The sequence below is a fragment of the Stegodyphus dumicola genome, chromosome 9 (genome assembly GCF_044657685.1).
Source record: "Stegodyphus dumicola isolate Sdum_Otavi_A_Nest chromosome 9, ASM4465768v1".
Classification (NCBI taxonomy): domain Eukaryota; kingdom Metazoa; phylum Arthropoda; class Arachnida; order Araneae; family Eresidae; genus Stegodyphus; species Stegodyphus dumicola.
Genome location: NC_140776.1, coordinates 42,435,385 through 42,458,063, shown reverse-complemented (window position 1 = coordinate 42,458,063; position 22,679 = coordinate 42,435,385). Strand labels below are relative to the sequence as shown.

Genomic DNA, 22,679 nt, shown 5'->3' with positions numbered 1-22,679 from the left:
GAACACAAGCCGATAGCTATATAAGCCCTGCTGGTCCGCAGTCAGTCACAGTGCCTCGTCGAGAGGGCGAGTGAGTGTGTCTCATCTTTTGAGTCTGTGTGGAGACGATGGAGTGGACAGCCGGCCACCGAGTGCCGAGTGGGTCGTCGAGTACATCGAAGAGTCTCTTAGTGTATCGCGTTTAGTGCATCGTCGAGAGAGCAAGTTAAGCTCCGGGAACGACTGAACCGAAGGGTCGGGAGCTGTGCTCTGTGTGTTGTCGAATGCATCGCGAGTTGTAGCGTGGAGAGTCTCGAGAGTACGTGGAGTTCCGAGAACGACTAAGCAGAGTCGGGAGCTGTACTCTGGTGCTTTGCAGTGAAGCTGTCTCCACCGTGATAGCTTGATAACCTGAAAGCTGTGTCGCTGATCGTGTCAGCGTGTTTATAACATCGTGATCGTGTCAGCGTGTTCGGCGACTGTAAACGAGATTTTGGAGCTGTCCTGATTAATACCGGCCAATAAAGTGTGTTTTGACACTTCATCAAGTGCTGCCATCATTATTCACTCCAAATCCTCACGAACCCTGTACGAACGTGAAGGAAGAAGATAACGAAACAACTGGTGTGAGAAAAAAACGTAACAACATATAATTAATATTCCACATTCAAAAGGCTACAAAAAACCCACAAGTGAGAACCATATGAAATTTGACATGAATATGCATGAAGCAATAAGAATTTGTCTGATGAGAGAAAAGAAAAAGAGTATCAATAGTCACAATAGTATTTATCAATAGTACTTGTCATAATATGCTAATTAAAAGACGTTACACCACATATTAGACTTAATCCAAAGTACAAGAAGTTCCTGTTATTCTGAATTTGAGGATTCTTTCAGACGACGGTTTGTCATCATAAAACTTTCTGTTTAAAGGCATAAAAGTCATTAAGTCTATTCACACCTGTTTAACAGCATTTAAGCCATAGAAAATTAGGAAAGGGAAACTGCGTAAATGTGTAGCTGCGTAATCTGGTGGCTCAGGCGTAAATATGTAGTTGACTCAGTGAAACCATCGACTGATGTTTGCTTGGCTGTGATTGACGGTTCATACAACCTTTATAACAGTAAAATTAAAAAGTTAGAACTTTTAGGCAAAATCCTTAAATGTTTTTGGGACTTAGCAAAGTCTGTTTGCTTACCAACGAAGCTCGGCTTAATCCACTTATGGTATTAAAATTTTAGCTTGGAAAGAATGGAGCTTGAGAAGCTCATCATGACATTGTCAATGAAGGATCTGGTTCTGCTTGTGAAGCTCTTTTACAAGAACAGTACAGCACAATCAGACTTCCATTTGCTTTAAGTATATTCAGGTCATTCTGGCCAGTAGTTTTTTAATAGACTTTGGAAATGGAACTTTAATTATAAGTACCCTGTACGTAAATATTTATTTATATATTAATAATTTTAATTGCATTTTTGACATTAACACAAAAAGAGTAATAAATAATAGTAATACGTTTTAAAAATTAGTGCGATATTCATTGATCTTGGTTTAACATTATTTTACTAATTTTTGGCTCAAATAATATCCCCATAACCCGTAAAAAAGTTTCTGTGTGAAGCTGAGATAGTTGTTTTTAATAACTTTTAGAGTTGAGAGCACGTTTTCGCACAAGTCATTATGAATCGAGTCAAAATTTTCAAGTCTTTTTCAGTCAATGCAACGCATTTTACAAAACGCCGAATACGATTTCTTGAAGATGAGGTGCATTCAACTTTCTTTGAGATTGTCATCTAACGATAATTCAATTCAATTTTCTTTTTCTGTCATATTTAAATTGCTTTTCTCAATATATAAAAAAATTGATTTACCATCTATATATTTCCATACCTGGATCCTGTTCTTCTGGATAACAATGTTCGAAAGACATTTTGAGTGATGGCAAAAATTGTTGGATGAAACTTGTTATCTGTCGATTGACATCTTTTTCTTTCATGTATTCATCCAGTTCTGGAAGTATTTACAAATCTTCTGTTGATAAATCTTAAAATCTTCTGTTGATAGTGTTTCCCATAAAAATATTTTATTCTAAAATGTGTCATTTTACTTAACAAAGTAAAAATGACTGAAAGGTTCTGCTTGAATATGTTCACCTCATTCAACAAAGCAAAAATGTCTACAAATAAGCAAGCTTTTTTACTGTTATCATCAGAGAAAAAATATTGGCATTTAGAAATATTTTGCTGTTGAAAGAATAATTTTACTTCTTATCGCATGGTGTCGAACAATCGGTGTTCCTCTTGACAATCAACGCACCTCAGGATGAAGATGTTTATGCTGTGAGCCCATGTCATCACAAAGTGATTCAAATAATCAAGAGAGGCCGAATTTCATTTATAATTTTAATTACATTAGAGAGTACTTCATATTCTACAGATAATTTTTTGCGACAAGTTTTTCACGGTATAAAATATAATGAGTAAAAATTATGTCTAAGTATTCAGCATCTTTTATTTTTTTAACAATGCCAGATCTATACCCGTTCCTACTTACAGCACAGTCTGTAAATGTTCCTATACGTTTGACCCAATCAAAATTATCTTTCAGAAAGTAATCATTGAATAGATTGAAAATTTCAGATCCAGTCGTTCTATACGGCAAGTTGGGCGAACATATGAACTCTACTCTAAATATCCTTCGAAATTAAATCTCACAAAGCTATGAAGAATAGCCTTGTTTGTTACTTCAGTGAATTCATCAAGTCTGAATTGTATAAAATGTTGCATTTTTTATATTTATACTACTTGATCTTTAACATCTTAGGCTAATTCTTCAATTCTTCGCTTCACAGGCCTAGTAGCCTTTAATTCTGCCCTTCACAGGCCTTCAATTCTGCGCTTTATAGGCCATTTAAAAAATGAAAGCATTTCCTGGTAGATATAGGAATTGCTTTCATTTTTTAAATGGGGTGATTTCCCGAAATCTTCTCACAAGCATGTAGTAAGCAAGGTTTAAATGCGTTCCTATTCGAAGGTTTCCTTTTTTTTCGCTATTTGAAGGTCTCTCAAATATAAGGCTTTTAATATAGACTTATTTTGAATTGTCACGTTTTAAAGCATTTATTTGATTTTGTAAATTATTAAACTATCTTTGATAGCTAAATCAGGTTGTCTAGTTAGCAAATGTCTGGAAGATTTGATGGTTTCACGGCGGCAGTGGATAAACTCAACATAAAACACAAAACCATCGGGGACCTAGTTCAGTTCTAGATTCTTGTATAATACTATAATTCAAATAACCATAATCACATATTTTTAAAATTTAAATTATTTTTCTCTCGACTTCTACTTTATTTTCTTCCCCTGCTCGTGCTCGATGATGATGGAATCTGTGAGGGTCCTATTGAGTCTTCAGCTAATTCATGTTTTGTGAAGCTTTGCCAAAAAAGTATTAAATTGTTGGTTGTTTCTTTTCACCCATTTTAATTTTTATATTCATATAACCTGCAATATAAATTCAATATTCATTTTACACTAGATATAATAAAACCTCGTTTTTATAATTATATGCATATAAGTATGTTATATATTTACGTGTATAATAAATATTAATATTACATCTGGACTCTCAGCGCCATCTAGTAGACTTTAGAAAATAATTCTTTAAAAATAAAATAGAACTCTTAATTGCGTAGGATGAGAGCAAAACTACTAAACTGAACAAAAACTAAAATAGCTTTTGTGAAAAACAGCGCGTCTTTAATTTTTATTACATTTAATGTAACTCAACATAAATGTGTATATATGTTAGAAAATCCTCAACGTACATAATTTGTTCTCCTTTATCAAGTGAACCAGAGAAACGAAGAGAAAATTTCCCTCATATCGCCCAATGAGTGCAATCTCTTACTTTTTTATCCGTTCACGATCATGAATTTTAGACTATTAAATCTGTGATGAGACTACAATTAAAATTAACATAAAAATATTACTTCCAAAGAGATTCTTGATACTTTTAACTATTTTTAAAGTATATAAATTAAAAAAAAAGTCTTTCAAAATAATGATACTATTGAATATTAAATGCAAAATGAATAACAGAGTTTTAAAGCACCCAAATATTTTATCTGATGATGATTCATTGAGGAACTAAAAAAAACCATAAAAATAATGCAATTTAAAGACTCATTAAATAAATTGTTTTTGGCACTATGTCAAAAATAAAAACTAAGCTTTAAAAGCAACAGACTCCAAAATGACAAAAAAGTCAAAAATAAAAACTAAGTTTTAAAAGCAACAGACTCCAAAATGACTTACATGGTTTTTAGAAAGTTTCATATTTAACCCTTTAGTGGCCCTTTATTTTTCTTTAAATTTTTTGTTTTATTATCAACTAGCCGCTACGCGGTCAGCCTTCGTCTGGTTTCTAAATGTACTGGAAAAATGCCTAAAGGGAACACTAAATAATAAATTTAAAACCTACATAGTTTTACTCTGCAGAACAACTTTATCAAGAAAAAAAATACAAATATTAATTATCCTAATAAATAAATTAACAACTTCCGGTGGCAAAATCTTCAGAATTCAAGTGTGTAAAGGAAGTAAAAGAGTTTGTTTCTTAAAAATAATCATGCAAAACTTTTCATATAATTAAATTATATATAATTGAAACATAGAACATAAACATCCTGGAAAAAGTCGACATTCACTTTTTTCCACAAAAAAATAGCTAAATTAGGAGATATTAATTAAAAACACATAAAACGCTAGTTTTCACCCTCATTTTTCCGAGTGGCAACAGTGCTGATATTAGCAACAATGGCAACAGGGATATATCAGCAACAATGGCTGCATGCCATTGTTACTGGTATGCCTATTATGTCTGACTCAATTTCATCAAAGAACATAAAATAAGAAAAACTCATTCGAATTTTGAAAAAAATCTCTTCGAGCTGCACTGGCTCTTGTCTGGATGCACCTATGTACCGAATTTCGTAGCCCTGAGTCTATTAGCTTACGCGCAAGCACGCACGAAAGACACACACAGACTCTTCCTTTTATTATATGTAGAAATTAAACAATAGCATTTAAGGAAATGTATTTTGATTTGCCGAATTTTTCGTTTACATTTAAAATTCTAAGGATGTGAAGTATACTTCCCATGGAACCCTTTAGGGTCATAGAAAAATTCAATTTAATGGCGATTATTTGCCATGGAAAGATGAGAAACACGTTAAAATGCACAAGAATTCATCATAAATTCTGCACACATTTAGAGGATCCTCCTTTCTCGGGCCTTTGGGCTACATTCCCTACACCGTCTATAGTCAAAAACCATCTCAGGCATATGATTTTCCCAAGCGTACATCATCCGAAAACAGCACACTTCTTTGCATGGAAGCTAGCTAAACGGCCTTTCCTTTTTCTCGAGGAATATCCGTCTATTAGCTGACGAGCTAATGCTGTACGGAATGTTAGCTGGTCTAAACTTATGTTTTTATTGTTTACTTTCCACAATAGTTTTATACTTACAATGCCAAAGTGAATAAGAAAATAAAAAATATGATGCAACCATTTTACAAATCATCTTCCTATTCGGGATCTTCCTTTTCTTTGATTGAAGAGATCCACCCCTCATGATACTGTTATATACAGCGACAGCTTTAGGAAAAGTAACTTCTGTTTTAGTGAAAGATCTGTCTCTTCTATTTCACATAAACTAAACTAGATCCTACCATGAACCTGGCGAATTCTCGCACAGGCATGAATGAATTACCAACACAGAAGGGTGAAAAGTAACCCTTTATTAATTCAACTCAGAACAGAAAGGCACGGACTTTGTGCTTTACAAAAGTACCACCACTTGCGGTGGAACGTTAAGTAAATCAATTCAAATCGAAAATAGAATAGAGTTGGATTAGCGCATTAAGTTACGTCTAACTTAGGATGACTCGACAAAACCTAACAGTGACGATTATCCGAAATGGCTAAGGGGAGTAGTAGCGTGACAGTGAAATAGCAATGAAACGTGCACTGGCTAGCGAAAACAAGCTTTGAATAAATTCAGAGATTCACTCGTTTAAATACTCCTTTCACTTAACTTTAAATTTACATCCTGGCGAGGCGAGGAAATGCGAGAGGAAGATGAGGCGTTCAGGAAAGGTATCAAACTTAAAATAATTTGTTACGCAAAATGAGGGAAAACGCACATTAATACAACGCTTTTGTCCGAATTACAGATGTAATAATCTCTGGATTATGTGCAGTTAGTCAACAAAGTAACAGCCTTATTCTTCATACATTTTATTGCAGCAACATCTTCCTTGGGTAGGAACATTGATTCATTTCTTTGTAGTTCGCCATTAGCTTTCAGCAGTGATGGAAGATCCAAACATACAAAATGCATGTGACTTTTATATATGATGCAGCAACATTTTCACAATTCACCATTATTTATTATTAACTATTACGTAGATAGCTACTAGCACAAAATGTGCAGAAATATTCAAAATAAGCGTTATCATAATTAAAAACAGTGTTTTTCTCACAATATCAGTAGAATTCTTGAGCAGTACAAATGTCATATCTAAACAGATTTTTCACAGTACAACAAATCTCTCACAATACGTTCGAACATTCAAAACAAATGTGCTCATTCTGTTATGATCGATAGAACATAGATGGCAGCACAAAACTTATCTGGGAATTAGTGTTCCCAAAGTTATAATAGGAAGGCCAATGTATTATGGTGGGTTTTGTTTTTCTCCAGAGGTTATTTCGTAGAATAATGTAGGTGGGAACTAATCTTTCCAAACGCCCACGAAAGAGGATTTGAACCAAAGAATCAAACTATGGGAAACATCGGCATATCACTGCAGAAGAAAAGGGTAGTTTTTTTTTTTTTTTTTTTTTTTTTTTCAAAATATGCATTAGTATAATATATTACATAAACATATATAGCTAAATCGCGATTTCGATAAAAATGCTATTATTAGGCCAACCAGAATGAGAAGATATAAAACTATCCTTTGCCCTGTTTCACGATATTGCACGTAGTGAACCACACACTTGTGCTTTAAAATGCTACTTTAGGTTAGTAGCTAATGAAAGCATTCTTCCATTAGGTTTGCTTTTAATAAATGAAATTTTGTTGTAAATGAAAAAAATAAATCAGTAGCGTAATAAGAACTGTCCACGAATGTGATTTTTCAAGCATTTCGAAACCCTCTCCTTGCTTAATTTTTTCATAGCATTTCTGTTTCTTTTAATAAAAAACATAAATAACGTAGCATAATAAAAGTAAAATCAGTTACTGCCTAATGTTATTGATTTTGATGCATGGCAACAGATAAAGATCGTTAGAACTTTTTTTTTTTTTTTTTTTTTTTTTGGTTTGTTTTTTGTTTTTGTGGTACTTATCAATATACGACAAGTAAAATACTTTAAAAAATGTTACATAATTTTCTTTCACTTTATAATTGTATACTTCAACTTTTATTAAAAAATTAATACAATGTTTTCAAAAATTCCTGAGATATTTATTGCCACATACGTTTTAATGTTGAATAATTAATTCCTATAAAAGTATTTAAGTAATATTTTAATTCTTTTAAACGTTGTTTTTAATTCCATATTCAATTTAAGTAATATTTTAATCCAATTAAATGTTGGCGCAATTTTTTTATAGCGGTGTTTTTATTCTACTATATGAAAGTAATAATTTAACCTTACTTTAGCATTTTATACTCTTAGTAAATGTATTTATTTACATTTGCCAGCCATCTTAAAAAACAACGTTTTCAACAAAAAATTAATTCATTATTTTAACGATATTTATTTTTTTAAAGTTTCGAATACTTTACTATATGCGTAAAATACGTAAAAACAGCATTTTTCAAGATGGCTGATGACTGTAAAAACCGCGCCAACAATTCCGCCAATGTAAATCGCCAAAAATCCGTGCAACCGTCTACCAAAGTAGCCCCTAATTTTTTTCTCTTGAAAATATAACATATAATATCATTAATTATACTTTGCTTTTCAGAATTTTTTGTCTTTTGTATATTTTTATGTTATTTATTGCTCATTTCACTATTTTTAAGATATTGAAAAGTTTTGTGTCATTTTTTTTAGGAAACAAAGTTCTTACCCTCCTTTATACCATTTGAGTTCTTAAGATTTTGCAAAGGGAAGTTGGTTAATTTATTTATTAGGATAATTAATATTTGTATTAAGGGATATTGCTTATTTCATTGTAATTTTGTTATACGTAATAACTTTTTTTTTATGAAGTTGTTCTGCAGAGTAAAATTCTACGCAGTTTTTAAATTTAACTTTTGGTGTTCCCTTCAGCCATTTTTCCGGTACATTTAAAAGCCAGACGAAGGCTGGCAGCGAAGCTGCTAATAATGTATATATAGTGATGTAATATAGTGTTGCACGGCATTATGTATTATCGAATAAATATTTTAACTGTAGCAAAGTCACCAAATAAAGGCAAAATAGATTATAAAATTTCCCGAGTGTCAGAAAAGTTTCGCTAAGTCAAGGTTGCTAAACAGCTTGTTTTCGGTTTCAGTAAAAGATTTAAAATCAGACAACAAAGCAGCCTCAGTTTGGCTTAGGTTTTGAATTATCGGTTTTGAAGATGATCAAATATAGACCGTTCTTCCTCAGGAGAAAAAAATTTCTGAAGTGAGTTTTTCCCTTATTAATCCCTTTCACTGAAAACGCCAGGAAAAGGTTACTGTTTTGCTTATTTTTAAATTTTACACATGCATCTTTTCTTGCAGTGTATCAGGAATGCTCTCTGAGTATTAAAATTAGGGGCATAACATTGGTCAAATAATTTCCAGAAATGCTATGAAACTATAGCATTAAAACTATGAAGAAAGTTTTGCCTCTTCGTAATAAAAATTAAGTGAAAATACTTATTTATATGCTTCTTATTACGATTATCCATTTGGGTTTTGAAAGAAATGTTTTGGCTATTAATTTCGTTTTGGCATTTTGCGTTGAAAAGTTTAAATGTCGGTTCACTTTTCAAGCTGTTCCCACTAAATATTACAGTCCTGTATTATATTTAAAGAAATTAAATAATGAAGAATCTGTATAAATGTATGTATGTTTCTCGCATTGTGATAAAACAACGGTTCCTAGAGCCATCAAAATTTAAATAACGTAATCTTCCATAGAATATGGGCATGTGGAAGCTCTAATTTGAATTTGAAATTTGTTTTGTTATCGATTTCATATTTTGCATCACTTCAACGAATTTTTGATTAACAAACTAAACGATTTCAAAGCGAGCAATGGCAACACTGTACGAAAGCAAAACATTTTTATCTCCAGCACGCGAGACTCTGTATGCGAAATTCTAAAGATATGCTCGTTTTAAAATTAATTTGCGATATTGCTGTTGAACTTAATTTTATAGTTTAAATGGAAAGAACATGATATTTAATAAATAAAGGTCACATACAAGACGTTAAAAAAACGCCCCTTTGGATGTATTTCTTTCAATATTTCGAATTCGTATCTTTCCTTAATTTATGCTTCCGTGATTGAAAGACTTACAAGTTTTAGGTTAAAAGGCACTTACATAAATCTAGATATCTGCTATATCAGCGAATACCACTTAAAATAGGTTATTTTTTGTCGCATAGCAACATTCATTGATTGTTGCTTGGCAACCCTTATTTACTGTTGCTTAGCAACGTTTTCCGTAAGCTCATACGTATAGAATTTACACAGAATGCACGCATTTCATTCGCGTTTTCGTCACTTCAGTATTTGAGCCATTTCATATTTTTCAAGGGGACATTTAAGGTGTGGCAAGTAAATATTTTTATCAAATCTGAGGTAAGTGATAATAAAGTTAAAATTTATAACTTAAAAATATTCTTTTGGTAATTTGCTTTGGAACTGCTCTTGATTATTTCTAAAGTCAATTAATTATTGGTGCAATGCATCATGTAATTTATAATATTTCCTCCTTCTAAATATCTTTGTTGTTATAATACACAGGACAGGAAGTATGTATTTAAAATTCTGAGAAGGAAAAACATAAAAAAGGTATTTTTGTGTACTTATACAGGATTTTGCTATTGAAGACTGTACCTGAAGCTTGAAAAATGCATGACTATATTTTTAAAGCTCTAATAATTCTATTAATTATTATTCATTCTTTTTGTTCGCCCATAGCAACAGGATATTGCTCAAAAATTGTTTTCTCTATGCATATTTTCATATTTTGCGTAAGGTTTGTTTTTCAAAAGCTTAATTACGAAGTAATAAATATTGTTTTGAGTTCCATATCATATATTTTTCAATGGCTATTACCTTTTAAATCCCTCCTGTCCTGTTTACATTTTTTAAATGATTCAAGAAAAATTGTTGCAAAATGTTTGTAAACATATATGCCGTTAAAATGGGAAAAAAAGACTAAATGATTTTTTAAAGAATAACTTCGGTGAAAGTATTTTAATTATTTTCAATAGAAAAGCACATTTTTTCTATTAAAGGTCAAAATAAAGTAATATTAATTTAAACGTGGAATTTAGTATATCTTCATTGGATATCCATAGCGGTCTGAAGTACATTATACCAAAGGTTAAAAAATATTTTTTAATACATTGATGGTATAAAAGTTTATTAATACTATAAATACATTGAATAATAGCATAAGCAATATTTATAAATATTTTATCTCTTCTGATTTTAATACAAATTATCAAAAAAAGTACTGTTTTTAAACTACTCATTTTTTTTTTTTTTTTTTTTTTTTTTTTTTCCATTCTTAAAGCAATGTAGAATTATAATTCAGGTATAGAAAAAAATTAAATGAAGATAAAGGTACTGAAACAATAAACATTGCATAAGAAATTTCTCACCTTCATAGCATGTCTTCATAGTGCAGTGGTCAGCACGCTCGGCGAGTATTCGAGAGGTCCGCGGTTCGAGTCCCAGCGAGAGCATTGCTTATTTTTTATTTCTTTTGCTTCGAAATAACAGTAGACAGTGGCGCTCGAAATTCTCTACAGTGGCCCTCGAATTAAAGGGTGGTGAACGATGAATATTCACCACCAGGATTTGGCGACTGAGTCCCCTAAAACTCCAGTTACCCTTTAAAAGGGGTAGTATATAAGGTATTTTTCCGCCTTCTTACCATGCTTTCGTAGTGTAGTGGTCAGCACGCTCGACGCGTATTCGAGAGATCCGTGGTTCGAGTCCCGGCGAGGGCATTGCTTATTTTTCATTCATCTTGCTTCGAAATAACCTAGTGTCTCTAAAATTGTTCTTAAATCTCTAATTTTCTTGCACTGATAAGCAATTAATTTTCTTGCACTGATGCTGTAATTCTAGATTTTTAAAGGAAGGCACATGGCTCTTGGGAATACCAATTTGTTAATTCACGTGTATAATTGAGGCTGTGATAGCGTATCATTGTATAATGTGATATCAAAATGGAAAGAGTGGACTGCAGAATGTTTGATGTGAAAAACTGCTGACATTGCAAAGCAATTGTTAATAAACATGAAATTTATAAAACAGCAAAATAAAATTTTGGTCTGGTCAACCTAAACTGCAGTTCAGAAAAATTTGATTCAATCGATCCGTGCATTAAAATAATTTTCAAATAAAATGTTGTACCTAGAAAAATAGTTAATTCAGAAGATGTTAAAAGCTATCTTTAGTTTAATTATCTGTTGATCCTCGTAGCAATTTTCTGATATAAAAAGCATAAATAAATGCAAAGAAATCTCTTTCTCGCAGTTTAAAAACATCGTCGTCGAAAATATCATGGTAAAAAGTAAAGTACCTACATAAAGTAAATCGCACATGCGTTTTTCAAATCCCATACTGGCATATTATGTAACTGACTTTCTTCATAATTAATAAATCGACATCCAAAAAATTGATTGCACGCCATACATGAAAACATTAACGGCACATTAAGAATAAACGGAAAGAAAACAAAATGTAATTTTCACTGAAACAATATTAGATTAATAAATGTGAAAAAAAATAATTTGATAATTAGCTAAGCAATTTTTATAGACGTAACCTCGTGCAGTTATTTGTCTTCGTTTTTTTTTTTTTTTTAGCTCTTTTGGTCTGTACTTTTCATAAAAAATTATGAGTAAAACTTTATAAAAAAAGGTTAAGTTATTAATGATTTTTGTTAATTAACTATGCAAATTTAAAATTCTATTAAGTTGTATATGTTACATTAGTTTCCTACTCATTTTCAATCTTTAAATGTTTCTTTCTTATTTTTTTCAACAAAAATATATTAGTACATTCAAAAATATGAAACATAGAAGTAAATGAATCCCGCTTTCCTTCTTGCGCTCCCAAAAGACTATGCGGACATGCAATTATAACTTTTAAAACCTGAAAACACATGTGTACGATGTTATCGTCATGCGATGATTTGTAAGTACTTAATTTTTTACCACGATATTTTCAACCACGATATTTTGTACCACGATGTTTTAGGACTGCGATGTTCTCTCTCCGCTTTCTTTTCTCCCACGATGTTTTGTACCACGACGTTTTCGCCTTGCGTTGTTTTCTCTGAGACGTTTTCGTCCGCGATGTTTCGGCGGACAACCCACTCGACATATTCTACATTTTATGATCATTGAGAAATGCAAAATTTGAATTTATTGTAGTAGCGCTATTAATTCTCCATTTAATTTCCGATAAGATTCGATCAGATACAGTATTTACTGCCTTTGAAAATAGCTTGTTTGTGATTCAGCCTCGAATAATTCATCAGATTGCGTTTTGCCGTTTAGAGTTCATTTATTTGTAGAATATGCTCAACCTCATTTCTTTTCGGCTAATAATTTAACCTCTTCTATCCAATATTCTATAGTATTTTCTCTCATTTTTGGCAAAGTTTCTGTCAGAGCTTCCATTGATGCGACAGAACACGCGAGAATAATATCTTTCTTTTCCAATATTTACTGGATTGATTTTTCCAAGAATTGTCAGGCTGATAATAAATTCAAGTTTTTTCACGGCATATAACCGATGTCCTGCCTCTTACTTTGATTCCACATTAAAAGAAATGTCTTTAATTTCTTTCAAGAATTTTGCTACTTCCGGTAAATTAATTAGAAGTGCATTTACTGCCACAGATTTTACAGATCATCTCGTTTGGCTGCTTCCTTTTAATTTGGCTTTTGTATATTTTTTCATAATATCCCATCGAGTAGTGGAACCAATGAAAAGTAAAATACTACCAGCAAGATTCACCGAATGAGCCAAACATGTAACATACTGGGCCGCCAGCTCGTTCATTTCTGTAACTCTAGCTTGTTCTTCTTTATAAGTACCGGCCTTGACCCATTGTCGTAAGACTGACCATGACAATGTCCAATATCCAAATCGTCAAGTTCAATTTTTCCGTATCCGTTGAAAAATATATTCTTCTGTCTTTCCACCAACTTCTATGAAATCAATAATGCTTTCCTTTATTTTACAAACATCGCATTTGTTTACGTGTCCAATCACCTGGCTCATTTATTCTGCATGCGACACATCTGGAATGCAACCGAATATTATTATGCAGTATTTGGCTTCTTTTATATTGGTTAAAATGCTATTTCGAACTGTTTTCTCCTTGAAGTCAATAATTTCATTTTGAATTATCATTGATAAATATGACACTAGTTTCATTTTAGATGCTCTAACTGGTACTTAAGGATTGAATTATATTTGGCAAGCAAAGGCATTGAATTCAAAAAATATCTTTTACTATTCCGAATAACTAAAAACTGATGTATTATTCTCAATAGTCCTAGAGCCGCTTGCGCTAACTAAATGTTTGCTTCTTGCTAAATATAGTGCGGACAACTGGAAGCAGGCAGATATTAAAGAATAAAAAAAGGATAAAAGAAACCTCAAAACTATGTAACAGAAAGGTAATAAATCCGGCTTTAAAGAGCCGGAACGTGCGTTGTCGTTCCGACTAAATTCAAACGCAAGCTAAGTTCCCGATTGCCTGCAAGAAATCTAAATGCCTTTTGGAGATACAAATCCACGTTGACGGTCTGTCCTCATGCTAATATTCGTCGAGTATTCGTCTATATACTCGACAAATATTAGCATGAGGTTCATTGGTTTCAGGATGGTCCAAGGTTCATTCTTATAGGATGCGGTCTTTGAAAATAATAGTTACAAAGGTTCTCCGTTTCCGAGATGTTGGTATGGAAACGAGGCCCCTTGCACCGTTCTACTTCTCATTTGAATACCTCCTGCCAGCGTGCTCTGACGTTATCAATGGTGCCTTCAAACCCTCTATTGCAAGGCTTTCTTGATCACGATGGCCTTGCTCTGTTTTCCTCTCTCTCTGATCAGTCAGCACCAGCACAGGTTCACTCGAAATGGCAGGGGCACCAGAGATCAAATAACAGTATCTACCATGCCGAATTAACCGCTATTCAACCACCTGCTACGAGACTCAACAGACACCATTCATATCGTGACAGACAGTCAGTCATCTATACAAGCTATTCAAAGCCTCTACACCAACTCATCAATAGCACAGAACATCCAGAAGACCGTAAGGACAAGTAATAAGCAGTTCGTTCTCTCATGGATCAGAGGCCTTAACAATTGCGAAAGTAATGTGAGGGCGGACTTGCTTGCAAAGCAGGCAGCACTCGATCAAGTCGGTGACGGTATAGACATCCCCTGGCCACAATCGGCATAACAATCAATGCTCAAACTACTTGCAACTGAGACATGGCAGCAAAACTGGGAAAATGGTACAACAGGACGACGAACCTACAGCTTAATACCGAAGATAGACGATACACGCACAGTATCCAACTATTTCTTGACACAATATATCTCAAGTCATGGTCCTTTCCCTACATATTGCTTGGAAATAGATTTTACATATACTAATTTTTGCGTATGTGGCGAAAGAGGCGACCCTGACCATTATATCTTTCATTGCCCACTTACCGCCAACCTATACGTCAAACACCCTACTCAAGCGGGAATGGAATTTAAAATATTCCTAATCAACCATCAACACACCTGCAAAAGCATTAAACTAATCAAAGACAAACTACAACGACAAGGTAGAGACAAACTACAACGACAAGGTAGAGAACTATGTTACTCATAAATAACAAAACGGACGCAATGATGAATACCTAGCAATCGAAGTGTCACCACACAGCAGTCCAAAGAATCATGACTATTTGCTCACCTCCATTGAAGAACGACTCTCAATCTATTGCTTCACCATTTAACTATCCATAGAAACAATCTAAAGTGCTCACGTGATTCAAATATGATATTCAATAGGGAGTGCTCCTATCCTAAGTCATCACTATTTATGTGAGTGATGATTATCAACTACCAGTGGCTTCAAACTGCCAAAGAGCAATACCAGTACTCTACACTCTGACGCTCAAACATACGAACTATGAACTTTGAACTTTACATTATTAGCTGATGCTCATATTAAGTGCTCTCCGTACTGCTGTGCACAATTCTGGGCACAATGAACTCTGTGAAAATTGTGCACAATCACACAACGATACCACCAACACAAAAATAGCATAGCATTATAACTCACATCACACCCGTCTTCACAAATGCTAATGTATTCCTCCAAGCACACGAACAAGTGTCAAACTGCAACAACTAATTAATTATAACATGTTATCTGCATCTTGATTCCTGTATACCAATATATCTGTATCTCGATTATCTGTACCCCAATTTATCTGTATGTTTGTTCTTCTTATCTAAATAACTTGTGAATTTTTATGTAATTTATTATGCGAACAGTGTAATGTAATGGCCTGATATGTTAATCTTTTGTCTTTATCCTCAAAATGCCAGAAAAGGTTAGTGCAGTGGGGCAATACTATTTTTGTCTATGACGATGTTGTGGTGCCCCCTGCACTTTTTCCTGTCCTGTCTTTCTCTGATCTTATCTTTATAGTCGTAATCGGCTGTACTTAACTTTCTTTTAGCTCTTTGTTCCATCAAAATGATTTTTAGTATTTAATTATATACCTTCGTAAAGATGTTTTTAAACCTGGCCTTGGAACTATTAATGTTGTAGCAAAATTAGCTTGCTGTTTCAGAAAAAATTAGACAACATTCAAAATGTGATTCAGTTCAACACTTGAATTTGCCGTCCAGGACAGAGATCCCGGCAACCCCTCCCAATTAAGTGCATACAGGCCACACATACCCCCCTCTCGCTTTGTTTCTAATATAAGTATCCTTCTATGTTTGAAATCTTTTTTTGACCACTCGCTAAGCTCTGCCATTCTTAGCTGCATTTTATTCAGTCTGTTATGAACCTATAATAAACTGAAAAAAGTCTAAACGCTTTCAGATTATATATTTCGCTCAAAGGTGCATTTATTCAACGTTTTTTGTGTTAGCTTTAAATTCCAAATTCCAAGTTTGGGCTTCCAGATGCCGATATTCGAGTGGAGGATTACGTTATTCAGAATTTGACGCATCTAGGTACTGGTTTTTTTTTTCCACAATGCGAGAAACATACTCGCATTCATGCAAATTCTTCATTATTTAATTTCTTTAGATATAATGCAGGCTCTGATATTTGATGGCAACAATTTTAAAAGTGAGACGCCACTTTATAATGGACGACGCAAATGCAAAAACGAAATTATTAGCCCTTTTGGGCAAATTGACCCTTTGGGTTAAAAAAAGACACAGTCAAAAAGAGTTCAGATTTTAATATTGTTACGAATTTGGTATTTAAAAAGCTAATGTTAGTTCAATTATAAATTAAATGGTTTTATTTCTTGCGCAGTGCAGCGTGTGACGAATATTAAAAGAAAGCTAAGCCGGAAAATTGAAAATACAAGAGCGCATGCATTAAATAAATAAATATCTCTTTTTGATTTCGAGAAAGTGCTAGAAAATTCTAGCGCGTGATTTTAAAATCTTATAAAAGGAGGAAAACATCTCAGTTCGTGGTAGTTGCTTAGTTTGCTGTTGTTTAGAAAACTGCTCTTGTTGATTGCAGCGAATTCGCAGATTAGCTTTCTTTAGCTGTTTTGAATTAATTTCTTTTGAACGTTTGAGTAGTTAAAAGATAACTACTGTGATATATTGTGATACTGCACGATTATTTGAGGACATTTAATCATATTTGTTGTTATAATAATAAATTTTTGTTCATTTTTCATCGGACTTGTGCATCCATTTCGTAACGAACCCGTACGCACGCAACAATTTTTGGTGTTAGGAGTGGGGTTTGAATGCCAATAACAAGAGCGATGAGGAGCAATTGAGGCAGCTCATCAGTGCTTTTGTTGCATTTAAAGAAGAAATGAAAGAAAAGATGGATGCTGGTCAGGAAAAGATGGAAGATTCCATTAAAGGAGAGATGAGATCTGTTAGGGAGGAAATGAAATTGGGCCAGGAATCCGTTAAGGACGAAATGAAAGCCGTTCAAGCTGGTCAAGAAGAAATGAAAAGAGAAATTACCTGCATAATAGAAAATAAATTTGAAGCTATGGAAGGCAGAATTGACACAGTTGAAAATAAAGTTGGACAAATTGAAGAAAAAGTTTCTTCCGTAAAAGATCAAATTGAAGAAAGAGTTTCTTCGGGGAAAGAAGAAATAGAAGAAAGAGTTTCTTCTGTAAAAGAACATATAGAGGTAAGAGTTTGTGCCGTCCAACACCAAATCGAACAACAAATTGATGATAGGGTTTCTGCAGTAGCCAAAGAAGTGGATATTTTAAAGAAATTCGTAGCGACGGCAGGGAACAATAGTGATGGTTTTAAATTTTTATCCATGCCTGCTCGTCCCTCTCTGAAGTTATCCACTTATGATGGGAAGACCTCCTGCAAAGTGTATAAAACACAATTTTCTATAGTGGCGGATGCGAATGGATGGGATTCCCAAACTAAGGCCTGTCATCTCGCCGCTTCGCTGAGAGCAGACGCAGCGGATATCCTGCAGACGCTTCCCGAAAACCAAACACTTGACTTCGAAGCTCTATCCGACGCATTGGAGCTGCGCTTTGGCGAGAAATGTTTAAAAGACTACAGCAGGCTTCAATTAAAATCCCGTCAACAGAGTCCACCAAATCACTCCAGGAACTCGCCACGGATGTTGAAAGGTTGTCCCACCTCGCCTTTACGGAGTGCTCGAGAGAAACGAGGGAAATCCTGTTGCTGCAATATTTCATCGATGGCATCCGGGACCCTGAAATACAGAAAGCACTGCGAATGGCGGATGTTAAAGATTTGAAAAGCGCTTTAGTGTGCGCCATGAAATTCGAGGCAGCCCAGCAAGCCACTCGTCGAGACCGCCACCCAGTCAGAGCTGCTCAAGTCCAGGAGCCAGGGGATCAAGTCACCGCTCGTCTAGACGATTTAACTAGACAAATGAATGCCTTGAGACGGAATATTGGTGTAAAGAAACCGACCGTTAAGTGCTGGAACTGCGGTGCTGAAGGACAAATACGACGAAATTGCAGAATACCCCAGGGTACGGATGTTAAGAGCGCTCCTAACAAACAGCAGGGAAACTAATTAGTGGCCATCTCGCGGGACGGAGGTTGCCAGATAATGAAAAGCCCCAGTTTAAAGCGTTTCAGATTTCTGCAGTGAGAGGCGGCAGTAATGGACTTTTTATAATAGGATTATATGGAGTTCCGTGCAGTATGACGATAGATACAGGAGCCAACGTTACCCTCATTCGAAAAGATTTGGCTCACCAACTGGGAAACAAACTTATCTGGACGCCGCCCTGCGTTACCCTCCAGACTGTGTCCGGTGAGAAGATCGACATCGAAGGAAAAATAAACGTTAACATCACGTTTGGAAGTGCTGCTTACCATCACACGGCATATGTAGCAGAGATAACTGATTCTTGCATACTCAGATTGGACTTTCTAAGGAAATACAATTTTTCCTTGGACTTTAAAAATAACGAATTGCGTTCTACATCTGAGGACATAGCCCTATTCGGAATTAATGATGGAGTGAAATCTATCCACAAAATTATAGCTCAAGATGATATCACAATACCCGCAAGAACCGAGTTTTTACTTCCTGGATCTATAGCCGAAAATAGAAATTTCCGCTACGGCATCATAGAATATCCCGATAACTGTAATAGCCCAAAAGGAGTACTAGTAGCCTCAACTCTCGTCGACCTATCCAGAACGGTTATCCCGGTGAGAGTCGCCAATGTAACTGAGAAGGCGAGAGTTATAAAGAAAGGTGAAGTGGTTGCAACATGTACTCCAGTAACCACCGTTGAAAGAAAGAGTAACATCCAAGAATCCGTGTCTTCAGAAAGCATTACATCAGAGTTACTTCAGAATGTGCAATTAAACGATGAAGAGAAGAATGCTGCCGATCGCGTTATTAAAGATTTTCAAGTTGTTTTCTCCCGCTCATTTTCTGACGTGGGTCGAACTAGTTTGACACAACATAGAATCGATACCGGCGATCATCCCCCGATCAAACAACATCCAAGGCTTCTATCGTTTGCTAAACAGGAAGAGGTGCGAACACTGTTAAAAGATATGGAAGAAGGCGATGTCATCGAGCCTTCAGCAAGTCCATGGGCATCTGCCATCGTTCTCGTCAGAAAGAAAGACGGATCAACAAGATTTTACGTTGACTATCACCGGTTGAATGAAGTTACGAAGAAAGACAGTTACCCTCTTCCTAGAATTGGCGACATTCTAGACACTCTTTCTGGAAGCAAGTGGTTCTCAACGCTTGATTTAAAGAATGGATATTGGCAGGTAGAAATACACCCTCATGACCGAGAAAAGACGGCATTTACTACGGGACAAGGGCTTTGGCAATTCAAGGTGATGCCGTTTGGACTGTGTAATGCGCCGGCAAAATTCGAACGCCTCATGGAGACTGTTTTGAAAGTCTTTCCTACGTAGCCTGCCTGATATACCTGGACGATATCATCATCGTCGGAAAGAGTTTTGAATAGCATCTAGAAAATCTTAGAAAGGTGCTTCAGAAACTGAAAGAAGCCAATCTAAATGTCCCGCTAAATGCAAATTGTTCCGAAAGGAAGTGACTTACCTGGGACATGTCATCTCTGCAGAAGGTGTGTGCACAGATCCTGAAAAGGTATCAGCCGTTAAATTCTGGAAACATCCCGAAAATGTCAATCAGCTGAGAAGCTTTCTAGGGCTTTGCACCTACTATAGGCGATTCGTGAAGGACTTTTCTTCCATCGCAAGACCCCTTCACAAGCTGACAGAGAGTAAGCAAAAGTTCTTGTGGACAAAAGAATGCGAGGATGCATTTAACAACTTAAAGGAAGCTTTAACATCTGCTCCAATCCTGACATATCCTCAGCTCGACAGACCATTTACTCTCGACACGGACGCGAGCAATGAAAGTGTCGGTGCGGTTTTGTCCCAAGAAATAGATGGCCAAGAACGTGTAGTGGCGTACTGGAGCAAGTGCCTGTCTAAACCGGAGAGGAATTACTGTGTCACCAGGAAAGAGTTGCTCGCCATAATTAAAGCTGTAGAACATTTCCATCATTATCTATACGGCAGAAAATTCCTCCTCCGCACGGACCATGCCTTATTGGCCTGGCTTTTAAATTTCAAGAATCCTGAGGGTCAAATAGCCAGTTGGATACAGAGACTCCAAGAATATGACATCACTATCCGTCATCGTAACGGATCATCACACGGGAACGCCGACGCCCTGTCTAGACGACCTTGCCCAGAAAGCTGCCGATATTGTTCCAGGGTGGAAGCGAAATACGAGCTGCTGACTCCGGTCGCAAGACAAATTACAACATCAACATCGGCTGATCGAGACCCGTGGAGTGATGATGAAGTCAGGAAAGACCAGCTGGAAGATCGCGACATTAAACCCATTATTGATTTAATGGAGTCATCAAACAGAAAACCTACTTGGCAGAACATTTCTATCTGTAGTCCTACAACAAAACAATACTGGGCACTCTGGGATTCACTTCACATTCGAAACGGCGTCTTATTATTATTATATTATTATTAATTAATTAATTCGTACTGGAAATTTGAATCGGATGACGGGAAGACGTTCCGATGGCAACTGATACTTCCAAGATCCCGGATTCCTGATGTCCTTAAAGAACTACATAACAGCCCTACAGGAGGTCACTTTGGAATTATGAAAACCTTACAGAGAGTTCGTGAGCGCTTTTACTGGAATAATGCAAAGGATGACGTGCAAAAGTGGTGCCGATCTTGCGATGCCTGTGCAGGTCGGAAAGGACCGAGGAAACGCAGACGAGGCAAGCTGCAACGTTACAACGTAGGTGCGCCGTTTGAACGTACCGCCTTTAACATCTTGGAGCCTCTGCTACGAACTGCTGATGGTAACAAATACATACTCGTTGTCATTGATTACTTCACCAAGTGGCCTGAAGCGTATCCTATTCCTGATCAAGAGGTTGTTACAGTAGCTGAGGTGATGATACAGCACTGGATTTACAGGTTCGGAGTGCCTCTTCAGTTACATTCCGATCAGGAAAGGAATTTTACCTCGGTAGTAATCAAAGAACTATGCAATCTACTCGGCATTGACAAAACCCAAACGACATCATTACATCCCCAGTCGAACGGCATGGTAGAGAGGTTCAATCGAACCATCCTTAATAACCTCTCATTAGTGGTTTCCAGAAACCAGCAGGACTGGGACAAGAAATTATCGCTGTTTTTACTGGCTTACCGCAGTGCTGTCCTCGAGACTACCGGCTATTCCCCATCACAGATGCTCTTCGGTCGGGACCTTCACCTGCCTTGTGATCTCTTGTCGGTCGCCCTCCGGATGCTCCTTCATCGCCTGAGGAATATATTTAAGATCTCCAGGCTCGGTTTGAAGTGATGCACAACTTTGCACGAGAGCGAGTCAACTTGGCGACGGAGAAGATGAAAACCTGATACGAACTGAGCTACTGAACATCAATTCAACGAAGGAGACAAAGTGTGGTTGTGGAATCCAACTCGACGGAAAGGAGTTTGTCCGAAATTACAGTCACCTTGGGATGGTCCGTACACGGTCCTAAACAGGCTGAATGACGTCGTGGTTCTGATCCGTAAGTCTTCGAACTCTAAATCTAAAGTCGTTCATTACGACAGGTTAGCTCATTACTAAGGCCATAGTACGTAATGTAAATAATTGTAAATAGTACAAGACCATGGTCCTTTTTGTTTTTAAATGTGTATTTGATTTGATTTGTATTTAATATTTGATTTGCATTTAGTATTTGATTTGTATTTGATAGCATTTGATTTGTTTTATTTATTGCATTTATTGTTCATGTTGTTTATTATTGTAATGTAATGCTTATTAATGCATTTATGCCACAGTTGTAAGTTTAGCTTCCTGTCCAGGGATTGTACTGCCCGGGACGTGCAGTCCTTGTGAAGGGGGCAGAGGTACGAATTTGGTATTTGAAAAGCTAATGTTAGTTCAATTATAAATTAAATGGTTTTATTTCTCGCGCAGTGCAGCGCGTGACGAATATTAAAAGAAAGCTAAGCCGGAAAATTGAAAATACAAGAGCGCGTGCATTAAATAAATAAATATCTCTTTTTGATTTCGAGAAAGTGCTAGAAAATACTAGCGCGTGATTTTAAAATCTTATAAAAGGAGGAAAACATCTCAGTTCGTGGGAGCAAATCCCTTTC

At 35.6% G+C, this 22,679-nt stretch overlaps 1 protein-coding gene across 1 annotated transcript in view; it reads left to right on the top strand.

Moving 5' to 3' along the window:
- Positions 1–9,720: 9,720 nt before the first annotated feature.
- Positions 9,721–22,679, top strand: part of LOC118193315 (aldo-keto reductase 1B-like) — a 133,714-nt gene continuing 120,755 nt past the window's right edge. The window contains exon 1 of the mRNA XM_085823370.1: positions 9,721–9,843. The gene's annotated coding sequence lies outside the window, so the exon portion shown is untranslated. The remainder of the gene's footprint in view (positions 9,844–22,679) is intronic.